Genomic DNA, 17,998 nt, shown 5'->3' with positions numbered 1-17,998 from the left:
TTGAGGTGAGGCTGCCCAGTACAGAGCAGAGTACGGCAATCCCTTCCCAGATGCGCTATCCAGCCGTAGCTGCAACACACAGGAAGGCTCTCTTCTCAGAGTCCAGCAAGGCTCCAATGGGCTGTTCTTTCTCCAATCTCCGAGCCACTTACGCTTCCTCTTCCTCTCTCCCTTTCTCACCCTGTTTAAAAGGCTTTCAAGCATCCCCAAACACTGCCTTCTCCTCCAGCTTACTCTCAAAGGTCAGTTGGCAACTAACTCCCCCTCCACTAACAACATGCAAAGGCATGAAAACCTCTTGGAACAAATACAGGGACAAGTTACACATCTTCCTAAGCAGCCTATTTATACATCAAAATTACCTTTTTGAATCTAAGAACTGTTCATATGTCCTATCTGGTTACTTCGCACTTACAAAAAGCTTTACCCACCACTGAAACAGTGCTTTCAATGTCAGGCACAAATGATGGGATGAGAACTCAGGGGCTAGGAAGGAAATGCCAGAACAGATTTTGCCACTTCCAGAGAGGCGTTTCTATTCTGGCAGTAACAGAACCACTGGAGAAAGAATTATGAAAGAAATTCTCACCCCCTCAGTTGTGTCAAATACTACATCAGCTGCTTTGGCTGTCGTGCTCTGAGTACAGAGGGGCAATCCAATTAAATGATAATTAAAGAGAACAAAATTAGGTTGCTAATTGAAAGCAATAAAAATCAGTAAATCCCTTACTACCTAATAGCTTTACCTTGAACAAAATGAAAAAAAAGCTGGACCAGTTATGGCCACTTTCATTTAAAGTTCATTGTAGAGATCCCAACAAAGCCAATTACTGCAATGTTTCAAAGAAGTAGGACATGCCACTGGAAAAGATCTGTTAGTGAGCAGGCTCTGAGGGGGGTTACATTTTATGTGCTATCAAACAGTTAAGAAACTGCCCAGTTAGAGAAATGAGATTACTATTACCTTCTCTTAAAGGGGAGAGGATGAAGGACTGCAACTAAAGCACTGCTTTTCATTATTATTAAACACCAACAAAAGGAAACTAGTTATTAAAACGGTCTTTACAGATTTCTTTGCAGTATAAGAGTTAGATGGTTATATCCTCTAATGTTTTGACAATTTGAGTGATCTGAGTATTTATCTAAAACTTAAGCTACAATGATGGAAAGAAAAAGTTTATCTAATTAAATTCAGATGTTTTTGCCTCCACCAATAGAATGGTAGTCTAACTAAACAAGTAACAATAGGTATGAGCTCAAGACCCAAAAAAAGTCCCTTACTGACTTTAAGGTTCCTCTGCCCTATCATCATATACAGCTATTCAGAGCTGCAGAAGATGTACTGAAATCAATTCCCTTTTTGGAAAATGATTAGCCAGCTTAACAGTAACGTCCACTCTTCTGTGTACTTCCAGAATTCCTATCTACCAAACAATTACTAGTATAGCCATTATACATTCATGGTAGGTAACAACAACAAAAAAAAAAACAAAAAAAAACCAACAACTTTATGTTATGCAAGCAGCTCAATGCTAACCAGAAGCTAATAAAAACATGCTGAAGTTTGTTGCTTGCAATTTATGAATGTTCATTCATAAACAAATGATCTGGTTCTAAAGCAACCTGAATTCAATACTCAGGGGGTAGGAAAATCAACCTGAAACCTCTGCCAACAGCACTAAACCTGAAGGACGGCCTATACATCCAGAGAGCCCAGATACGGCCACACAAGCTTCTACAGCCTAAAGCTCAGTGTGTGGCTCTCTCAGCTCTGAAAGCAGGAGTTTGGGCATTCTTCCAAGCTGAAGAAAGATGTGGACAGACTTACAATATTTTCAAAGCACACATTTATGCAACAGCATACCTCCAGTGAGCCCAGCATGAAACCAGCTACAACCTTTGTTCAACCTGCCAGGCTCCATACCCAACCCCTGTCAGAAGCTATTTTGTACAAAAGCAATCACAGTTGATCAAGGACCTTGGCTTATGTTTGTCCTGTTAAACAGTGACAGTTAACATCAGTCTTGTTTTCATCTCTAAATGGAATGTCATTATAGAGAAAAGTCAGATTTATAATTGCTGATGGAAACTAACTAGCTTTGTCTCAAAGAAATAAACATACACTCAATCATTAACCTTGCTCCTATAGACACCACTTTCACCTGATACACTGACACAGAACCACCAAGAGATGACTTCAGTATCTAGGTCAGCACAGCGATTTATGTTTTTTTTTAAATACCTCAACTGGAATGATTTGATACCCACGTTCTGGTAGGTGGCTTCACTTCTGGTTAGTTGAAGGGAAGTCCCCGTAGACATCAAAGTCTTCAGGCTTTAAGCACTAAATTGTGAATTCAACTAGTAGAATCTAGTTATTTTAGCAATCAGCCCTCTACCTATCATTATTTTTTTTTTAAAAGGAAAGCAAGAAGCTATTTGCAGACACTTCTATAATCGTTCCATGCCATTACAAATCCTGCTAAATTCAAGAGCATTATTTAAAAGTTAACTTCCTCACTGCATATCACTAGCAGGAAAGTTCATGTGCCAATTCCAAAACAGCAAATAGCCTCTCTGTGTCACAGATACCAGCCCCATCCTCTACTCTCTAGCTTACATGAGGTAGGCAGGAGATCAGTAAGGTGTATCAGACCACTACTTCTCCTCTTTTTCTTTTTTTAAAGGCTGAAGTCTTGAAGTTTATCTGTGAAGCCTGGAACCAAGGCTTCTCTGTCCATCCTGAAGATATCTCAGTACAATACACAAAATACTTGCTTTGTATGGTGCTGGATGCTTTTAATTTAAATTGAGGCTCAACAACAATAGCACTTTTGTAGGGTAGGAAAGGGTCACACTACTGTACGGCCAGCTAATAAATGATTATCTCAGCAACATGCTATTGCAGCTGCAAGTAAATCATCTAAAGACAACAGACAGCAAGCAAAGCACAGCACAAATGTAGAGCTACCTGCCTTTAACATTTAAAAAGAAAATAAAGATGCAGCATACCCTAGCTCTAAAGTTTCCCTGGATGGAGAGAAAGAAAAGACAGACCTCACAACATCTCAGTACAATTCAGTTAAATTTTTCTTCCGAAAATACTCAACTTCAGTGCTAGGAATAAGAGTATCCAAAATATGCAGACTTTCAAGTTGTGTAGGAAGAATCACTTCTTTCACATAGCAACCACCAGGGGATCTGAAGGCAGACTCCACACAGTGTCAGTACACCATGTACCACTTCTGCTCTGCAATAAGCTGACGGCAGGAAAGCTGCCTCTTACACTATCTTACTGATGTCTCTAGTGGCTCAGAAGCAGAGCTTTGGTCTGCAGAATTGAATGGCTTCATCCAACTGCTACAGAATTTCCTTGCTCCTGAAAACATCACTGCATATTTGCCATGAAGCATAGGTGCAGGGATTCAAGTTTTCAGCAGTAAGCTAAAGGCTAGTCTAATACTTAGATTAAAATTAATATTTACACAAATAGTAAGAAAAAATGCTGCTACAGTAGAACTGCCAGTTTTCAGTGGATATCTTCTGACGTTAACTGCAGTCCTTTCTGTAACAAACTAAATGTCAATCAAACCTGCAATTTGTTTCACACATTTCTATGGAACTGTCAATTTTCCAGAGTCAGCTACTCGTTCAGCATACTGAAAGATGTAACCTCAAGCGCAAAGTTATGCCTTGCAACTCATTACATTACAGAGATCTATTTAGAAGCAGCACCAGGAATTAAAAATAAGGCTTCTTTCCTTTGTTCTGTGATCTTCATATCAAATTGAATCAAAAATCAGATCTTGCAATTAGCCATCTCAACACAGAGAGTCTGAGATACATACACTGTTTGTCTATTCTAACAGACAAGCTCACAGTTGCAGTTTTGCTGTTAGCACAATACTTTTCCTATTGCGAGTGCCTCCAGGCATGAGCCAGTTCTTTGCAATGACCAGCTTCAGCTAGCGCTGAGTAAATCTGTTATTCTTTTACATTTAAAGTAGAAAAAGTAATACATATATTTTTTTAAAGAAGAGTGAGGTCTGCCCCTGCACCTTGGACAAAGACTATCTTTTCATTTCATCATGAAAGAAATTTAAAGACCTAGAACGACCTCCAAGGCATATCTATTTGAAAATGGAACAGATCTGTTTATTTTGTTGGCTAGACTTGAGTCATGCTGTCCACACGACATGCTACTATGAAAAAAGTGCCTTCAAATTTTCTGCTACCTACAGCGTTGCATAGCCGTTACATAAGCAGCTACTGAAATGAAACTGAAACCAGTTGCTTTCATTTGGAGTTCTCATTGTTGTAAACATGCCTGAGCTACAGAGGAAGTTTTCCAGAAGTAAAAAAAAAAAAAAAAAAAGGCTCAGTTTTTATCTTTGTTTATGGGACTTAACTTTCACTAAGCACTAAAGTGATACGAATTTGCCTAGTCCTGCTTTCACCCTGCTTCCCAGCCTCTCTCTCATTTGCTTAAAAATCCAACCAGGGAAATGTAAACATGCCCAAGTACAGCATTTGACTTACCAGAGAAAAGAACAATTTCTTTACAAATACTTTTATGACAGATAATTAAACTGCAAAGGTGACAGCCCACACTGGGAACGCTTTGTTGTCTTTTTTTTGTTTTAAACTAACAGATACAGTAAGTCTCATGAATACCTCCCTAGATTCCTAAGGCCCTAAAACATGTAAATGTTATACAAAACTTTCTGAGTTCTATCTGTTTACACACGGGCCCATACATACAGCTTCTCTGCTGACTCACCGCTCCTTATCACTTCCAGCCACAAGCAACACGCAACATTTGCCACATTACCTATGTTAAGGTCTTGTATCACAACTTCTTCTGTAGTGAAGTAGTTCCTGTCAACTTGGTCCAGGCTCACCCCTGGGGTACAGAGGACTGCACCAAGAAAACCATGCTCTACTTCAATCGCTGATTAATGCTTCGTCTCTCTCTCTCTCTGTGCTATAAGCTTACCAGTGGAGATTGGCATTGGAGATCTATCAGATCTTTAGTTAAATATGGAATACTCAGGTAGCACTTGCCATTGAGCTGAACTACTGCTAGTGCAATTACTGGAACGCAAAACGAGATGTGAACAATTAATCAAGGATAAACTGAGCTCTCTGACAATCGCTAAAGGGTTACTTACTGTATCACAAGACAGCATCGCTCCATCACAGAAGTCTGGCCAGCTGCAGCCACAGCACTGGAGCACCATAGCTTATCAAAGTCATCAAATTCAAAAGAGAAAATGCAGGACCACAGACTCATATACAGGCAGTGCCACTATGAAATTTCCTTTTTGTTCAGGAACTGAAAGACTCTCAAATGTGCAAGCAAACCCCATACATACCAATTTGAAGTCCGAGTCATCTATTCACTTAAATTCCAACTCAAAGCCCATAGAATAAACCAAAGACTTTGTGAATTGAGTCACAAGACTCTGCCTCAATTATTCCCCAGATGAACATAAGGATTCATTGTGAGTCAACTACCAGCATTCACCTCAAAGTTCAAGAGGAGGAGTTTAGCAGGGCTTATTTGGAAAGGCTACGTTTCAATGTTCTGGGTACTGAGTTAGAATATTTCCCCATATCTGATTAATTAAAACAGTAGCATTCTGCTGCAGGATAAAATGCAATCATGAAACAGAGATATAGGAACCACTGCTACAAGCAGGACACAAGCTACTGCCCACTCAGAATTTCCACCTCAGCTAGAACATGCCAACACACACAGACACTGAAGCAGCAAAAGAACTGTTATTCAAGAGAAGAGCTGGAGAGCCTGATCTTCTTAAAAGATACAAATGTACTATCAAAATTCTTAATGTTTCAGACTCTGAGAACTATTAACATGCCAGGGACAAATACTTTTTGTCTCCCATCTTTCCCTCCTAGGAGGCTGACACTTCTTCCTCAGTGTGGTGCTTTCTGCCTTTGCGTCCCATTTCCTGTTTCCACATTTGGTTGTAACAAAGTTTACTATTCAGAGACCAATGAAGCAGTGCAGTTTTAACCAGCTGAGAACAGTGCAACCCCTAGCCAAGTTTCAGCTTTCCTATTAGAGAAACTTGTTTCTTCCATGTGATTTTGCACTGGTCAAGTGTTGGCAGAGGCTTTTCTGTTTCATTTCAAAAAGTTTCACCTTTTTGGCATTCAGGTCTTCTCTCTGAAGTATTTATTTCTTGCAGTTGTATTTTACTTAGATGATTCAATGTAAACTGATAAATCCCACATTCAGTCCCTATTTGCATTCCAGTATTATAATAATGACAGTTACTCAAATGTATGGAGTCCAAAAAAAGAGCCTTCTGATTTTATATTGTTAGAATTGTTAAGTATTGTTTCTATTCTGATGCAAGCTGAAATTAAATATGGCTGCTATTCACATTTGCCAATAGGTTAAGCCAAAATAAGCTGGGGCTGAATGACATCAGTGGTGATGTACATGTTCAGGAAGCATATTTCAAGTTGCAGAGCAGCAAGACTATAAAAACAAAAAAGCTCCACAGCCCAAGATAGTCTGCTGCCCTAGTGAGATTAAGCATCTATCTTCTCAGAGGCAGATGCCACAAGTAACCTTACCCAGCAAAGTGCCTCCTTCAATCCAGTACATAAATACTGATGCCAACAGCATAAGAACAGTATGCTGTTACACGTTTTCAGATCTCAGAAGGACTTTTGTTTTTGCGCTTTCAGAGAGGCTTTGGACATCTTTGAAGTTTGTTAGCCTGGTTTCTGTGAAACTAAGATGTAAGGGTTCTTAAGAATGCACACAGGAAACATTTCCTTTTTATTCTTAAGGACTGTTTTATTTTGAAAACGGGTCTTAAGGCTATTTTGATCTAACTACTTCCCTTAAGTAGTTCTTAGTACACACCACTGGCTACTTTGATCAACCTGTTTGCATCCCCTTACTCCTCACTTCTTCCAAGCTGGATCACAGCAAAAACCTGTATTAATGCTTTCCTTTTTGAAGTGATTGCCACGTTTTTGCTCTATTGCTGTTTGGCTTCTACTGGCTTTCCAGTGCTATTACATAACTGGACATGAAATCTGCTTCTTTTTAATAAAAATTAACATGCCTGAAGCTAATTGTCTATTCTACAATCTCCAGTTTTTGAACTCTAATTATATTAGTTACTATCTAGTTAATTATATAGATTACCTAGAAGTTTTTCTAAAAGCATTTCCAGAACAAACCAACAAACATGCCCTACAGATATTTTGTAATTACTAAAAACTCAGATGCTTTGTTCACTAGTTCTTAATTTAGAACAGAAATACTCAACTAGGTATGGATGCTAAGCACACTAGTTAAAAATGAAAAAAATCTGAACTCCTTCCTAGGCTGGAAGTCAATAGTGGGCTTCACAACACAGTGCTATCAGTTCTCTAAGTGAAAACTACTTTGGTAACTTCCCGTATCTGACAACAGACGCTTCTCAGCTTTCCAGTATGAGAGAATCAGACTTCATAGATATACAGACATCTCAGTGCTACTTGAGATTTTAGAAGAACTTGCAGCATTAAGAAATGTGTCTCTCTGTAGGGAAGTTTCTCCTCTCAGAAGCTGTTCTGACCTTATGCCAAAGCAGACAACAGCAGGCAAACAGAAGCCTGGGGTAGGCTGTTAAGACACTTCCTGGAATATGAGCATCTTGTACAGAAGTTCATTCTGCATTTAGGGCAGACAGAGAACTGTGCTCTGGGCTATGGAAATCCAACCTTAGGTCAAATTAGCAAAAAAACATTTGCACACTGAGAATGTGAAATATCATTTCCCAGTTTGCATTTTTGCTAGGAAACAAACACCACAGTTAGCCTAAAATATGACATCTACATTACAAAGAGACGCTATGCATCATCACCCTATGATGCGGAACACCTAGATAGTACAAACAAATATTTGCACTTGGTGGAATAGTTCTTCTTTCCTTATGAATAATCTCATATCAATTTTGCCTTTATCTGGGGGTTTTACTGTTTTTTCTGTGGCAAGAATTCATCATGCTATTCATTGCTGCTTGGGACGTTCTTCGTCAATATGTAAGTTAAGATCAGAGCAGATAAAACAAACCTACTTCCCAGTTACATATTCTTCTACAGACTTTCAGCTCATCTAGACTTAAATCTGTAGCAAATGTTTTTAATGATAAATCTTTTATTATTTCTCAGTGTGTAATCTACTAGCATTTGCAGCTCTGAGGAAGAAGTGGCCCCAGCTTAAATTTCTGGTAAGCCCTTCTCTGACATTCTCCAATAAAAAAACATCAATCCCCAGAAGAAAACTAGAAGGTAGACTTGATGGAAGCGTGAGCCTGAGGAATGTCAAACTCTCCCCTTTACCCCTCCCAGATTGAAACAGGATCTGATAACTTAGAGTGACAGGTTGATTTTAAGATTCTTTAAATAGTATATGGGTGCAACGACAAGAGTTAAAAAACACAGACCGTATGTTGATTTATGACACACAGTTCCCTCAAATTTTCTCCAGCGACTATATTCTGCTGCTTCTTTACTATGTGGACATTTCATCAAAGGACATGGCATCAAAATGACTTTTATATAACTAGCTCCCTCTGCTTATGCACAAATTCTTTCCAGTGAAGCAGTCAGCCTCCAGAAAAAGCTTATAACTGAGAGCTATATACCAATATACGCTGGGGACCACCCAGCTGAAAAGCTGCTCTGCAGAAAAGGACCTGAGTGTCCTGGTAGACATCAAGCTGAAAGTGAGCCAACAGCGTAACCTTGCAGCAAACAGTAGTATTCTTGGCTGCATTAGGAAAATTACTGCCAGAAGGCCAAACCTGGAGCTCCTGATCTAATTCTGAGCTCCACGATTCAAGATAGATTTGGACGCAACAAAGTCCAACGTAGGTCGATCTAGACGATCAAAGGACTGGAGTACTTATCCTATGAAAAGAAGCTGATAGAACTGGGAGAGCCTAGATATGAGGAAGCTTGGGTGGGTCTTATAGATGTCTATAAATACCTGAAAGAAGGAGATAAAGAAGATGGAGCTCGGACTTTTTCAGTGGTGCCCAGTGCCGAGACAGGAAGCAACAGACACTAACAAACACAGGAGGTTATCTCTGAGTATCAGGAAACACATCTGGAAGAACATTATCAGGATGATCAAGTACTGCCACAGGCTACCTAGGTTGGTTGTGGAGTCTCCCATTGTTGGAAAAACTAAGTCATGTGGATATGGCTGCAGGGAACCAGCTCTATAGGTGACTCTGTGTGAACAGAAGGAGTAGACAAAACGGCCTCCAAAGGTGCCTTCCAACCTCAGCCATTCTGTGATTCTGAGAGAGTAGAGGTTAAACCTTAGCATAAAGCGTGGGTTCAGTGGTGGAGGAAATACAGAACAGATTTCCACTAATCATAGGGATAGATGCAACTGCCTCAAGTTTCAAGCTCTCCTAAAGGCTCATTTTCTCCTGAATTTGTTCTGTCTGACCTTGCAGCAAGGTGTTCCACTGGAACAGCAGGCAATGCAATCTGCATGCAGAATGCTTCCACAATTAATAGTCATGTTGGCATTTCCAGTAAGGTATAAACTACTGACATATATGGATAACCACATTACCTATAGAGTTAAACTATTATCATGACATGCTCTCCATCAAAATGATGAAATCACCATAGATGACTTTTTGCTACTGCTTTATGTCTAACAATTTAAATTCTTCAACTTCAAAGCAGGTGCTTTTTTGCTTTCCAGAAAGGTGAGAGTAGTTTTTTTCTCCCTAACCTTTATCTCGCTATAGCTTGTGAGAGAGATGGAGAGGGCAAGAGGACAGGAACTAATAGGCTACAGTATTAAATTTCAAGGTTAATGGGGAGCTGTATTTCTTCTATTCAGTGATCAAACAACATATCTAAGCTAGCTTATTTTGTCAAAGCAGAGAAGCTGTGACAGCAAAAACCTCTCTGAAGTAGATGAAAAACTTTATAGTCTCTTCAGGGACTGAAGTTCTAAAGCTAAGAAGTGCCCTTGTATTATAATGTACACTGTGATCTTCCTTCAAATACACATACTTTAAAGCCATTTCCATATAGTTTTGTAGTATGCCTATAGATCCAGAAGTTTCTGCATTGATATTCAAGTTTTGGCATTAATGATGCAGCAGTGACAAGTACAAGAGGAAAAAAATCCATTCTTGTTCAATACCACTGACTGAGTCTGTATTTATCTTACATGTGGCTTAACACAGAGATTGTGAACACACATCACAGGCGCCAATCCCAAATGCATTCTATTAGGCCTGTCCTGCATCAAAACGACATGTCCTCTTACACTGAACTTTTCAGGATATTCACAACAAATGGATATGCTTTATTCGAAGGCCCTATACATCTTACCATTCCTTTGCAACAACATTCAGCTTAGCTCTTTACTATAGAATTAGTATCATTTGCTTTGTGTGTGCTTAGCAGTCATCCTCACATAAGCACAGACCAGCATTTCCAACTTGTGTTCCAATAACGTGGAACACTTTTTTTTTTTTAAGTCTCTTAGTGATACATTTAAAAGATGACGATGTTTACTATATGCAGAAATGCACTGCTTTGAGAACCAGGTTACTAACACTCATTAATGACTATGCCTTGCACGTACCTTCAAGAAAAAGTATAAAACCAGTGACTTATTTTCAATACATAAACAATACATAAAGCCCATTTACCAATTCTAGTAATAACCTCAGTGACTCAGCAGTCAGAATTACACAAACATTTCTTCACTGGGCAGCACAGCACCAACACAATTCTGAATGTTAATATTTAAAAAAAAACAAACCCTTTCAAAGTCACTGGCAGTCTGGGAGAGACGGACAGGCCAACAAGGACATGAGATAAAGACAATCACAGAAGTCAAATTCCACAATGGCTCACCTCTATTACAAAAATGCTATCAGCTCTGAGGTGTCACTGAATAAGGCAGTGACAAGGGTAACTTTGGTTGAGAAGTCACTCAGGTGAAATTAATTTTAAAAAAAAAAAAGACACACATGCACACCACTAATACTACCTGCGGACCATCCATTTTCATAGAATCATAGAAATTGGAAAAGACCTCCAAGATCATCCAGTCCAACTATCCACCTACAACCAATATTTCCCCACTAAACCATGTTCCTTAGCACAACATCCAAATGTTTCTTGAACACCTCTGGGGATAGTGATTCTACCACCTTCCTGGGCAGCCCATTCTAGCACCTCACCATTCTTTGGAGAAGACATTTTTCTTAGTGTTAAAGCCTAAATCTCCCCTGACACAATTTGAGGCTATTCCTTCTCATCCAGTCACTATTTAGGTGGGAGAAGATGCTCCCCACCTCACCACAGTCTTTTTTCAGGGAATTGTAGAGGGCAATAAAGTCTCCTGAGCCTCCTCTTCTCCAGACTGAACAATCTCAGCTCCCTCCGCTGCTCCCCATAAGCCTTGTGCTCCAGACCCCTCACGGCTTTGTTGCCCTCCTCTGGACACACTCCAGGGCCTCAACGTCTTTCATGTAGTGAGAAGTTCAGAACTGAGCACAGTACTTGAGGTGTGACCTCTATCAGTGTGAAGAACGGAGAGACAATCACTTCCCTGTTCCTGCTGGCAAAACTATTTCTGATACAAGTCACACAAAGTCACACCGCTGGCTCACGTTCAGCCAAGTGTTAACCAACATCCCCAGATCCTTTTCTTCCACACAACTTATCGGACGCTCTGCCTCAAACCTGTAGCAATGCCTGGAGTTGTTATGACCAATACGCAGGACTCAACACTTGGTCTCATTGAACTTTATCCGATTGGCTTCTGCCCAGCTACCCAGCCCATCCAGATCCCTCTGTAGGGCCCCTCCTACTCCCACACAGATCAACACTTCCTCACAGATTGGTGTCGTGCAAACTTACTGAGGGTGCATTCAATTCCCTCATCCAGATCATCAAAAAAGACATTAAACAGAGCCAGTCCCAATACTGGCCCTTGGGGAACACCACTCATGACCAGTCGCCGGCTGGATTTAACTCCATTCACCACCACTCTTTGGGCCTGTCCATCCAGCCAGTTCTTTGCCCAGAAAAGAGTGTACCTGACCAAGTCACAGGCTGCCAGCTTCTCTAGGAGAATACCGTCGGAGACAGTAACCAAGGCTTTGCTGAAGGCTAGGTAGACTACTTCAACAGCCTTTTAGTCTTTGTAGCTGAAGATCAGAACTACGTAAATGAGGAAGGGCAAAGAAGAGGGAAAAGGAACTTTAGACTCAACTTCCCTGATTCAAGAAAAGTCAACTGCACATCAACAGCATACTAGGTCATAAGGCAAGAGATGTTAACTTTCAAATTACTGACATGTAAGCAGACCAAGTAAAACATAACATCACAGGGCAATCCTAAGAGGATTTGTCAACGCAAGCATAAGTAACTTAAGGCTTCAAGAGAATGCTTTCAAAACAACTTCACATAAAAAAAGAAGGTAATTAATATCATCTCCTCCTTAAAAACATGATAATTTCCAGTAATCAAACCAACAAGAGATTATTTTATTCTAGGGAACTAGCTTTTATCAGTTTTACAAGGAAGAAGGCATTATTAAAACCTTAATTTCCAAGAAACAAAGGTCAAGATGGAGAACGCATCTCCAGACAATTAGTAACCATGGGTGACTGCAGTCACCCAATTCAGCGTCCTGATATTTTATGCAGCTGAGACAAAAACAGACCGCACAGCTGGACCGCTACTGCAGTCCCCATTGGGGGACAAAATCTCAGTATCCAAAGTCATCAAATATACTGCTATATGCAGAGGTTAAATCTCAAATCCTGGTTTTTTTGTTTTGTTTTGGTTTTTTTGCTGCTTATTCTCCTCTGAAATACTAGCAGTCCTTAACTGTCAACACACTGACTAATCTGGGAGAGCCATCAAGTTTTAGCTCTCTGTTCCTCATCTGTTCTTCCAAAACACATCAGATACACAATAAGCCAGAAAACTAAGAACAAGCTGATCAGCTTTACATGCCATTACGAAATCACAATGACAATACAAGAATAAGAATGTGCACCCTCCTCATTCCAGTTTGTTTTCCAAGCATGGTGGAGAGGAAGAGAAACGATATCCTCACTGCAGTAAGGAGTGAGGACACACAAAGCTTCCATTCTCTCTATTTCTTTTTATTCCTATCAGCTTATACACAGACAAGAACACCACTTCCAAGTACATTTACAAAAACCATTCAGTTGTGTTTTCTGTTTTAAAATCTTGCTATATCAAATATCACTCCATTAAATTTGATTGCTTCTTTATCTTCTTTGCAGTCCCAGTTAAGTCCCTTTTCTGCCTGTTTTTGAACTTTAAAAAATCCCTAAATAATTTGTAGACAATACCTCAGAAGCAAACCTCAGGTTTGGAGCTGCAGAAGCAGAGAGAGGTTTAATTTCAAGCTAATACGCTTTTACACCGTACTTCCCCAGAGGCCCATGAACTCATTCCATGTTAGTTTACACCAGGCTGCTTAACAACTGCCAAGAAAAAAAAAAATCTGCAAGTCAAGCTTTGAAAAAAAATAATTAGTCCATGCTAGAGAGTGCAAGAACAGAGCAGCACCGCTTTGTATTGGGCAATGTGGTAATGGAGAATGCCTACAGACAAGTTACGTGACTGGCTTTCACATGAGCTGCTAAGAGCGTATAAGTCAGCAAGTTTCCCTACCACTAAAAACTACATAGATTTGCCAAGAGATTATATTCAAATGTATCATTACCTATATAAAACAAACAAAAAAAAAGATTAACTTTTGAAGTGTACATTGTTCAAAAGGCTTTAAACTAAGAGGAGAAATTTAGGTTAGATGTTAGACAAAAATTCTTCACTCAGAGGAGAGTGAGGCACGAGCTGCCCCAAGAAGTTGTGGTGCCACCATCCCTGGAGGCGCTCAAGGCCAGATTGGATGGGGCCTTGGGCAGTTGAGCTGCTGAGTGGCAGCCCTGCCCAAGTCATGGGGTGGATTGAGTGGGCTTTGATGTCTCTTCCAATCCAAATCATTCTATGATTCCATGCTTAAAGAAACAACACTGGGAGCTTGCAGCAATTCAAAGCCCAGAAGCCTGCATTTTTTGTCCTAGAGTAACATCCAGGCGTGCTGCTGGCAGCTGGGTCTGTCTGGTGCCCAGAAGCCTTTCATTTAAGTATTTGGACACAGACCCTTTCATCTACTTTAGAATGTAAGCATTTTTTCAATACACACACTATCCTTACAAAAAAAGATAAACAAAATTTTTTAAAAAGTGATATTTACTTATCTTCTCCCTGGTATTTGTTACTTCAACAAGTTTCTGTCTGGGCTGCTGCTCACTTCTCTTCCCGCTCTGGTGACCTATTCAGTCTTGGCTGCTGTAGGGAAAGTCTCTGAAAAAAAGTTGCATTCTTGAATTCCCCTATCTCTTGGATACTTTGGACTGGCTAAACTCCTCTCTTTACATAACACTGACAAGGACGCTGTCTTCACAGACCTTTAGTTTGCTTTCTATCTGCAGTACAGTAAAGAAAATGCTTCCAGAGGAACAACATGATGCCATCTGCAAACATTTCACTATCAAGTTGCTCTGATTTGAATCTCTCATCTTTAGAGCTTCAGCACAGGCAAGACATATGTATGTAAAGTATCCAGAAATTAGCACAGCAAGAATCATCAAGGCATGACTAGAACCAGTGACATTCAAGTAAGGAGAGAAACAATCTGCCAAATGACTTCTGTCAGCAGCTTTGTTCTCTTGTATTCCATGCCTACACGCCATTCTGCAGCATATTACATCCCATGCCCTCCTGTTTCAGGGATAAATTCTGTCAGCCTTTATCTCAGCATTTGTTTTAGCACAGAGAACCTTCCAATTAACTTGTTACTTTTGAACAAGATTCAGGCATATTTACATCAATTCATTCAGCGAGGCATCTCTAGTACACTGCTACTCATTTGGAGGAGAAGGAATAGAGTCATGTCAGAGACATCCACACCAATAAAAATTTCCTTGGCACAGACACACCTCCAGTCTCTCAACACCAGACAGCTTTTGCCATGCTTGGTGCAACCACTTACTGTTTGAAACCTGCTCTCCTCCATTCCCTGATCTCGCAAGCTAAATAGTGTTTCGATTGTTTATACTGCCCACAAAGGGCACAAAGCACACCAAGGTCTCACCTTGGCCTCCACTGCTTTCAGCAAGGCTGCAGAGCTCAGTGGACACCATAAGGGTTCCAGTGTGCTCCAGTGATTGAAAGGGAACAACAAAACATAGGGCTACTGTACGGACCCGAGCAAAAGGTGCAAAAGGCACGGATGTCATTACTTTAGGGATTAAGAGTGACATGGTTAAGTACAGTATACCAGCCAGCCAAGTCACGACCTCCATCCCTAGCTCTAGCTTGGAAATCAGAACTGCCTTCTTTATTTCCATAGCTTCAGCTGAGTCCCTCACCTCTCCCTCCCCAGGGGCCCCCTAAGACGAAGCAGAGGTCATCACAGCTGTGCTGGGCCAGACAGGGTAGGAGTGTTGAGTGACTCCAGGGCTCCCTGCAGACACATTTGCTCCAGCTGCCCACATCAGGTATTCTCCTCTGACTGTTGCGTGTCAGTACTGCTCCCTCATCTGCACGAGGGCACTGACAAGAAGAAATCTCTTCCAAAACCACCTGGATGCAGCTTACAAACATCTTCATTCACAACCCAGTAAGGCAGCTGCTCTGCGCTAACAGTCATGCTCATGCACGTCCCTCAGACCTCATAGCAGAGGCTCAAAGACAGCTATGTGTATCTCAGAGACGCACGCGTTCATTCACAGAAACATGAACCAGCATACTGGACATTCGGTTCTGTTTCTAAGATATTTGAGAAATGTGAAAAGAAACGAGGGAGTATGCTGAACTTTCAAACCAAAATTAACATTTACTAATTAAACAACAGAAATTTCTGTATTTATTTGCAGTACATCAGTAATCCATGCAGCAGATAACATATTACAACCATGATAAAGGTAACTAACTTCAAGGACTACGACCTACGGTTTTTTGACCTTAAAGTTCCTGCAAAAATGACAAACTGACTCTGCTACGATCGATTCTGTGCGAGTCCACAGCTCTTCTAAACCAGGAGAAGCAGCCAAAAACTTCTTTCCTGAATCCCTGATCTCGTTGGCTATTAGCCTGCAAACAGAGCCCCTTTTGCAAAAATGAAAAGAAAAAAAAATAGCCAGAAAGAACACCACCTATAAACAAAGGAAGACCTCAGATGCTGACAGACGGCAAATGAAGGCAGCCACTGTTCTGAGCTATCAGACTCAGCAGTTGCTGTTAAGTATAATCCCTGACGGTAAAAGTGAAACTTAGGAGAGTCACAGCACTTGTCAGCACTCTTTATCTAGATCTGGTTAACGAAGAAAACACATTTAAAAGAAAACAAACAAACAAAAAAAACCATTGCTTTTTTGAAAGAAAAAAAAAAAGTAAAAAATGCCTTTCCGTTTCTGACAGCTTCAGTGCATGGAACGCACGTACCACGGGCAGGCTTTAAACTTACCCAAAAATAACAGTAGAAAGAGCAATCGAAATCATAACCTTCAGTTAAACTCTCGCTACTGCTACACAAAGCTCCCACGGAACATACCGATTCTGAAATCGGGCTGCTTTCAGAACGAAACGGCGGGGTCTGCTAGAAGCAGTGCAGGGGAAGCCCCGCTCCGAAGCGGCACTTACTAACCTTGTGCCAAAGTCACTGCAGAAGCTCTCCGAGACGCTACGCCGGCACCAGCGCCTCACTGCGTTCCGCTCGCAGCCGCCCTGTAGTTCCCCCGCTCCTCGCCCGCTTTGATCTCTCGCCGAGCCGTCCCCGCGCCCATCCCCGCTCGGCACCGCGGGGCTCCGCCGATGGCAGCAGGCGGCGGCCCGGCGTTCGTTACGCACCGCGGCAGCGCTCGGGGGACGGCAGCCGGAGCGCCCCGCCCCGCCCCGCCCCGCCCTGCAGCAGCCGCCGGCCCTCACCTCGCCCCGCGTGCTAGCGCTGCGGGAAGGAACCGAGAGAGTCCCTCCGGGCGGGCCGGCCCCGCCGCTCCGCAGGCTCGGGCGACGCATGGGGCCGCGTGCCGCCGTATCCCAGAGCCCGCGCGGGGCTCCTCCGCAGCGCTATTTTTGACGTGCGGACACCGTGCCCCTCTCTCTCCCTGACGTCACGGCGGCCCCGCTGTGCGCGGCGGTGACGTCACGCCCGTTCCGGCCCCGCGCCGGGTGCCCACGCTGCGGGAGGCAGATGGAGAGGCTGCGGAAGGCGGCTCCGTTCCACATCTCGGGGCTCTATCAGCAGTGTATTTGTGTACTGGGTAATTACGCTACAGTTGACACACAGTAACGATGGGGATCATCCTAAGCAAAGGGGATGCGTTGGTTACCCCTGTGAAGGGAGCAAACTCAGCACCGGAGGAGCCCCAGCTCCTGGTATGCCAGCAATTCCAGTGAGAGACAAAAGAGTCCTCCTTCAAGAGGCATAAAGGGTGTGGAGACTGCAACCACATTTGCTCCAGAGACAAGTTCCATAGGGCATGTACCACACAGCTGACAGTACTGCAGAGCAAGCAGTGCCTCCACGGCAAAGGAAGAACTATTGGGGAGCTGTCATAGAATTGTTAAGATCAAAAAACCACTAAGACCACTGAAGTCCAGCCATCAACCCCTCCTCACCATGCTCACTAACCCATAAGTGCCACATCCACACGGCTCTTGAACATCTCCAGGAACCACCACCACCCCTGGGCAGTCTGTTCCAATACCTCACCACTCATTCGGTGAAGAAATTTCTGCTAATATTTAACCTGAACCTCCTTCTCTGCTACAACTTGAAGCTGTTCCCTTTCAGCCTATTGCTTCTTATGTGGGTAGAAGACTCCCATCTCACCACAACCTCCTTTCAAGGAGTTGTAGAGGGCAATAA

General features: G+C 42.0%; 1 protein-coding gene across 2 annotated transcripts in view; it reads right to left on the bottom strand.

The window, feature by feature from the left end:
- OSBPL1A (oxysterol binding protein like 1A) overlaps positions 1-17,998 on the bottom strand; it is a 72,260-nt gene that overhangs the window by 29,637 nt on the left and 24,625 nt on the right. Inside the window, exon 1 of one of the 2 annotated variants that reach the window (XM_042837532.1) lies at positions 16,775-16,915. The exons of the other annotated variant lie outside the window; for it this stretch is intronic. The gene's annotated coding sequence lies outside the window, so the exon portion shown is untranslated. Of the gene's footprint in view, positions 1-16,774; positions 16,916-17,998 lie in introns of those variants that run through there. 2 annotated transcript variants of the gene reach the window in all.

Source organism: Centrocercus urophasianus, unplaced genomic scaffold, assembly GCF_019232065.1.
Source record: "Centrocercus urophasianus isolate 14NV4802_14NV808 unplaced genomic scaffold, USGS_Curo_1.0 seq_11, whole genome shotgun sequence".
In the NCBI taxonomy this organism is placed as follows: domain Eukaryota; kingdom Metazoa; phylum Chordata; class Aves; order Galliformes; family Phasianidae; genus Centrocercus; species Centrocercus urophasianus.
Note: the sequence above shows the minus strand (reverse complement) of the source record. Positions and strands in the feature narration are given on the sequence as shown.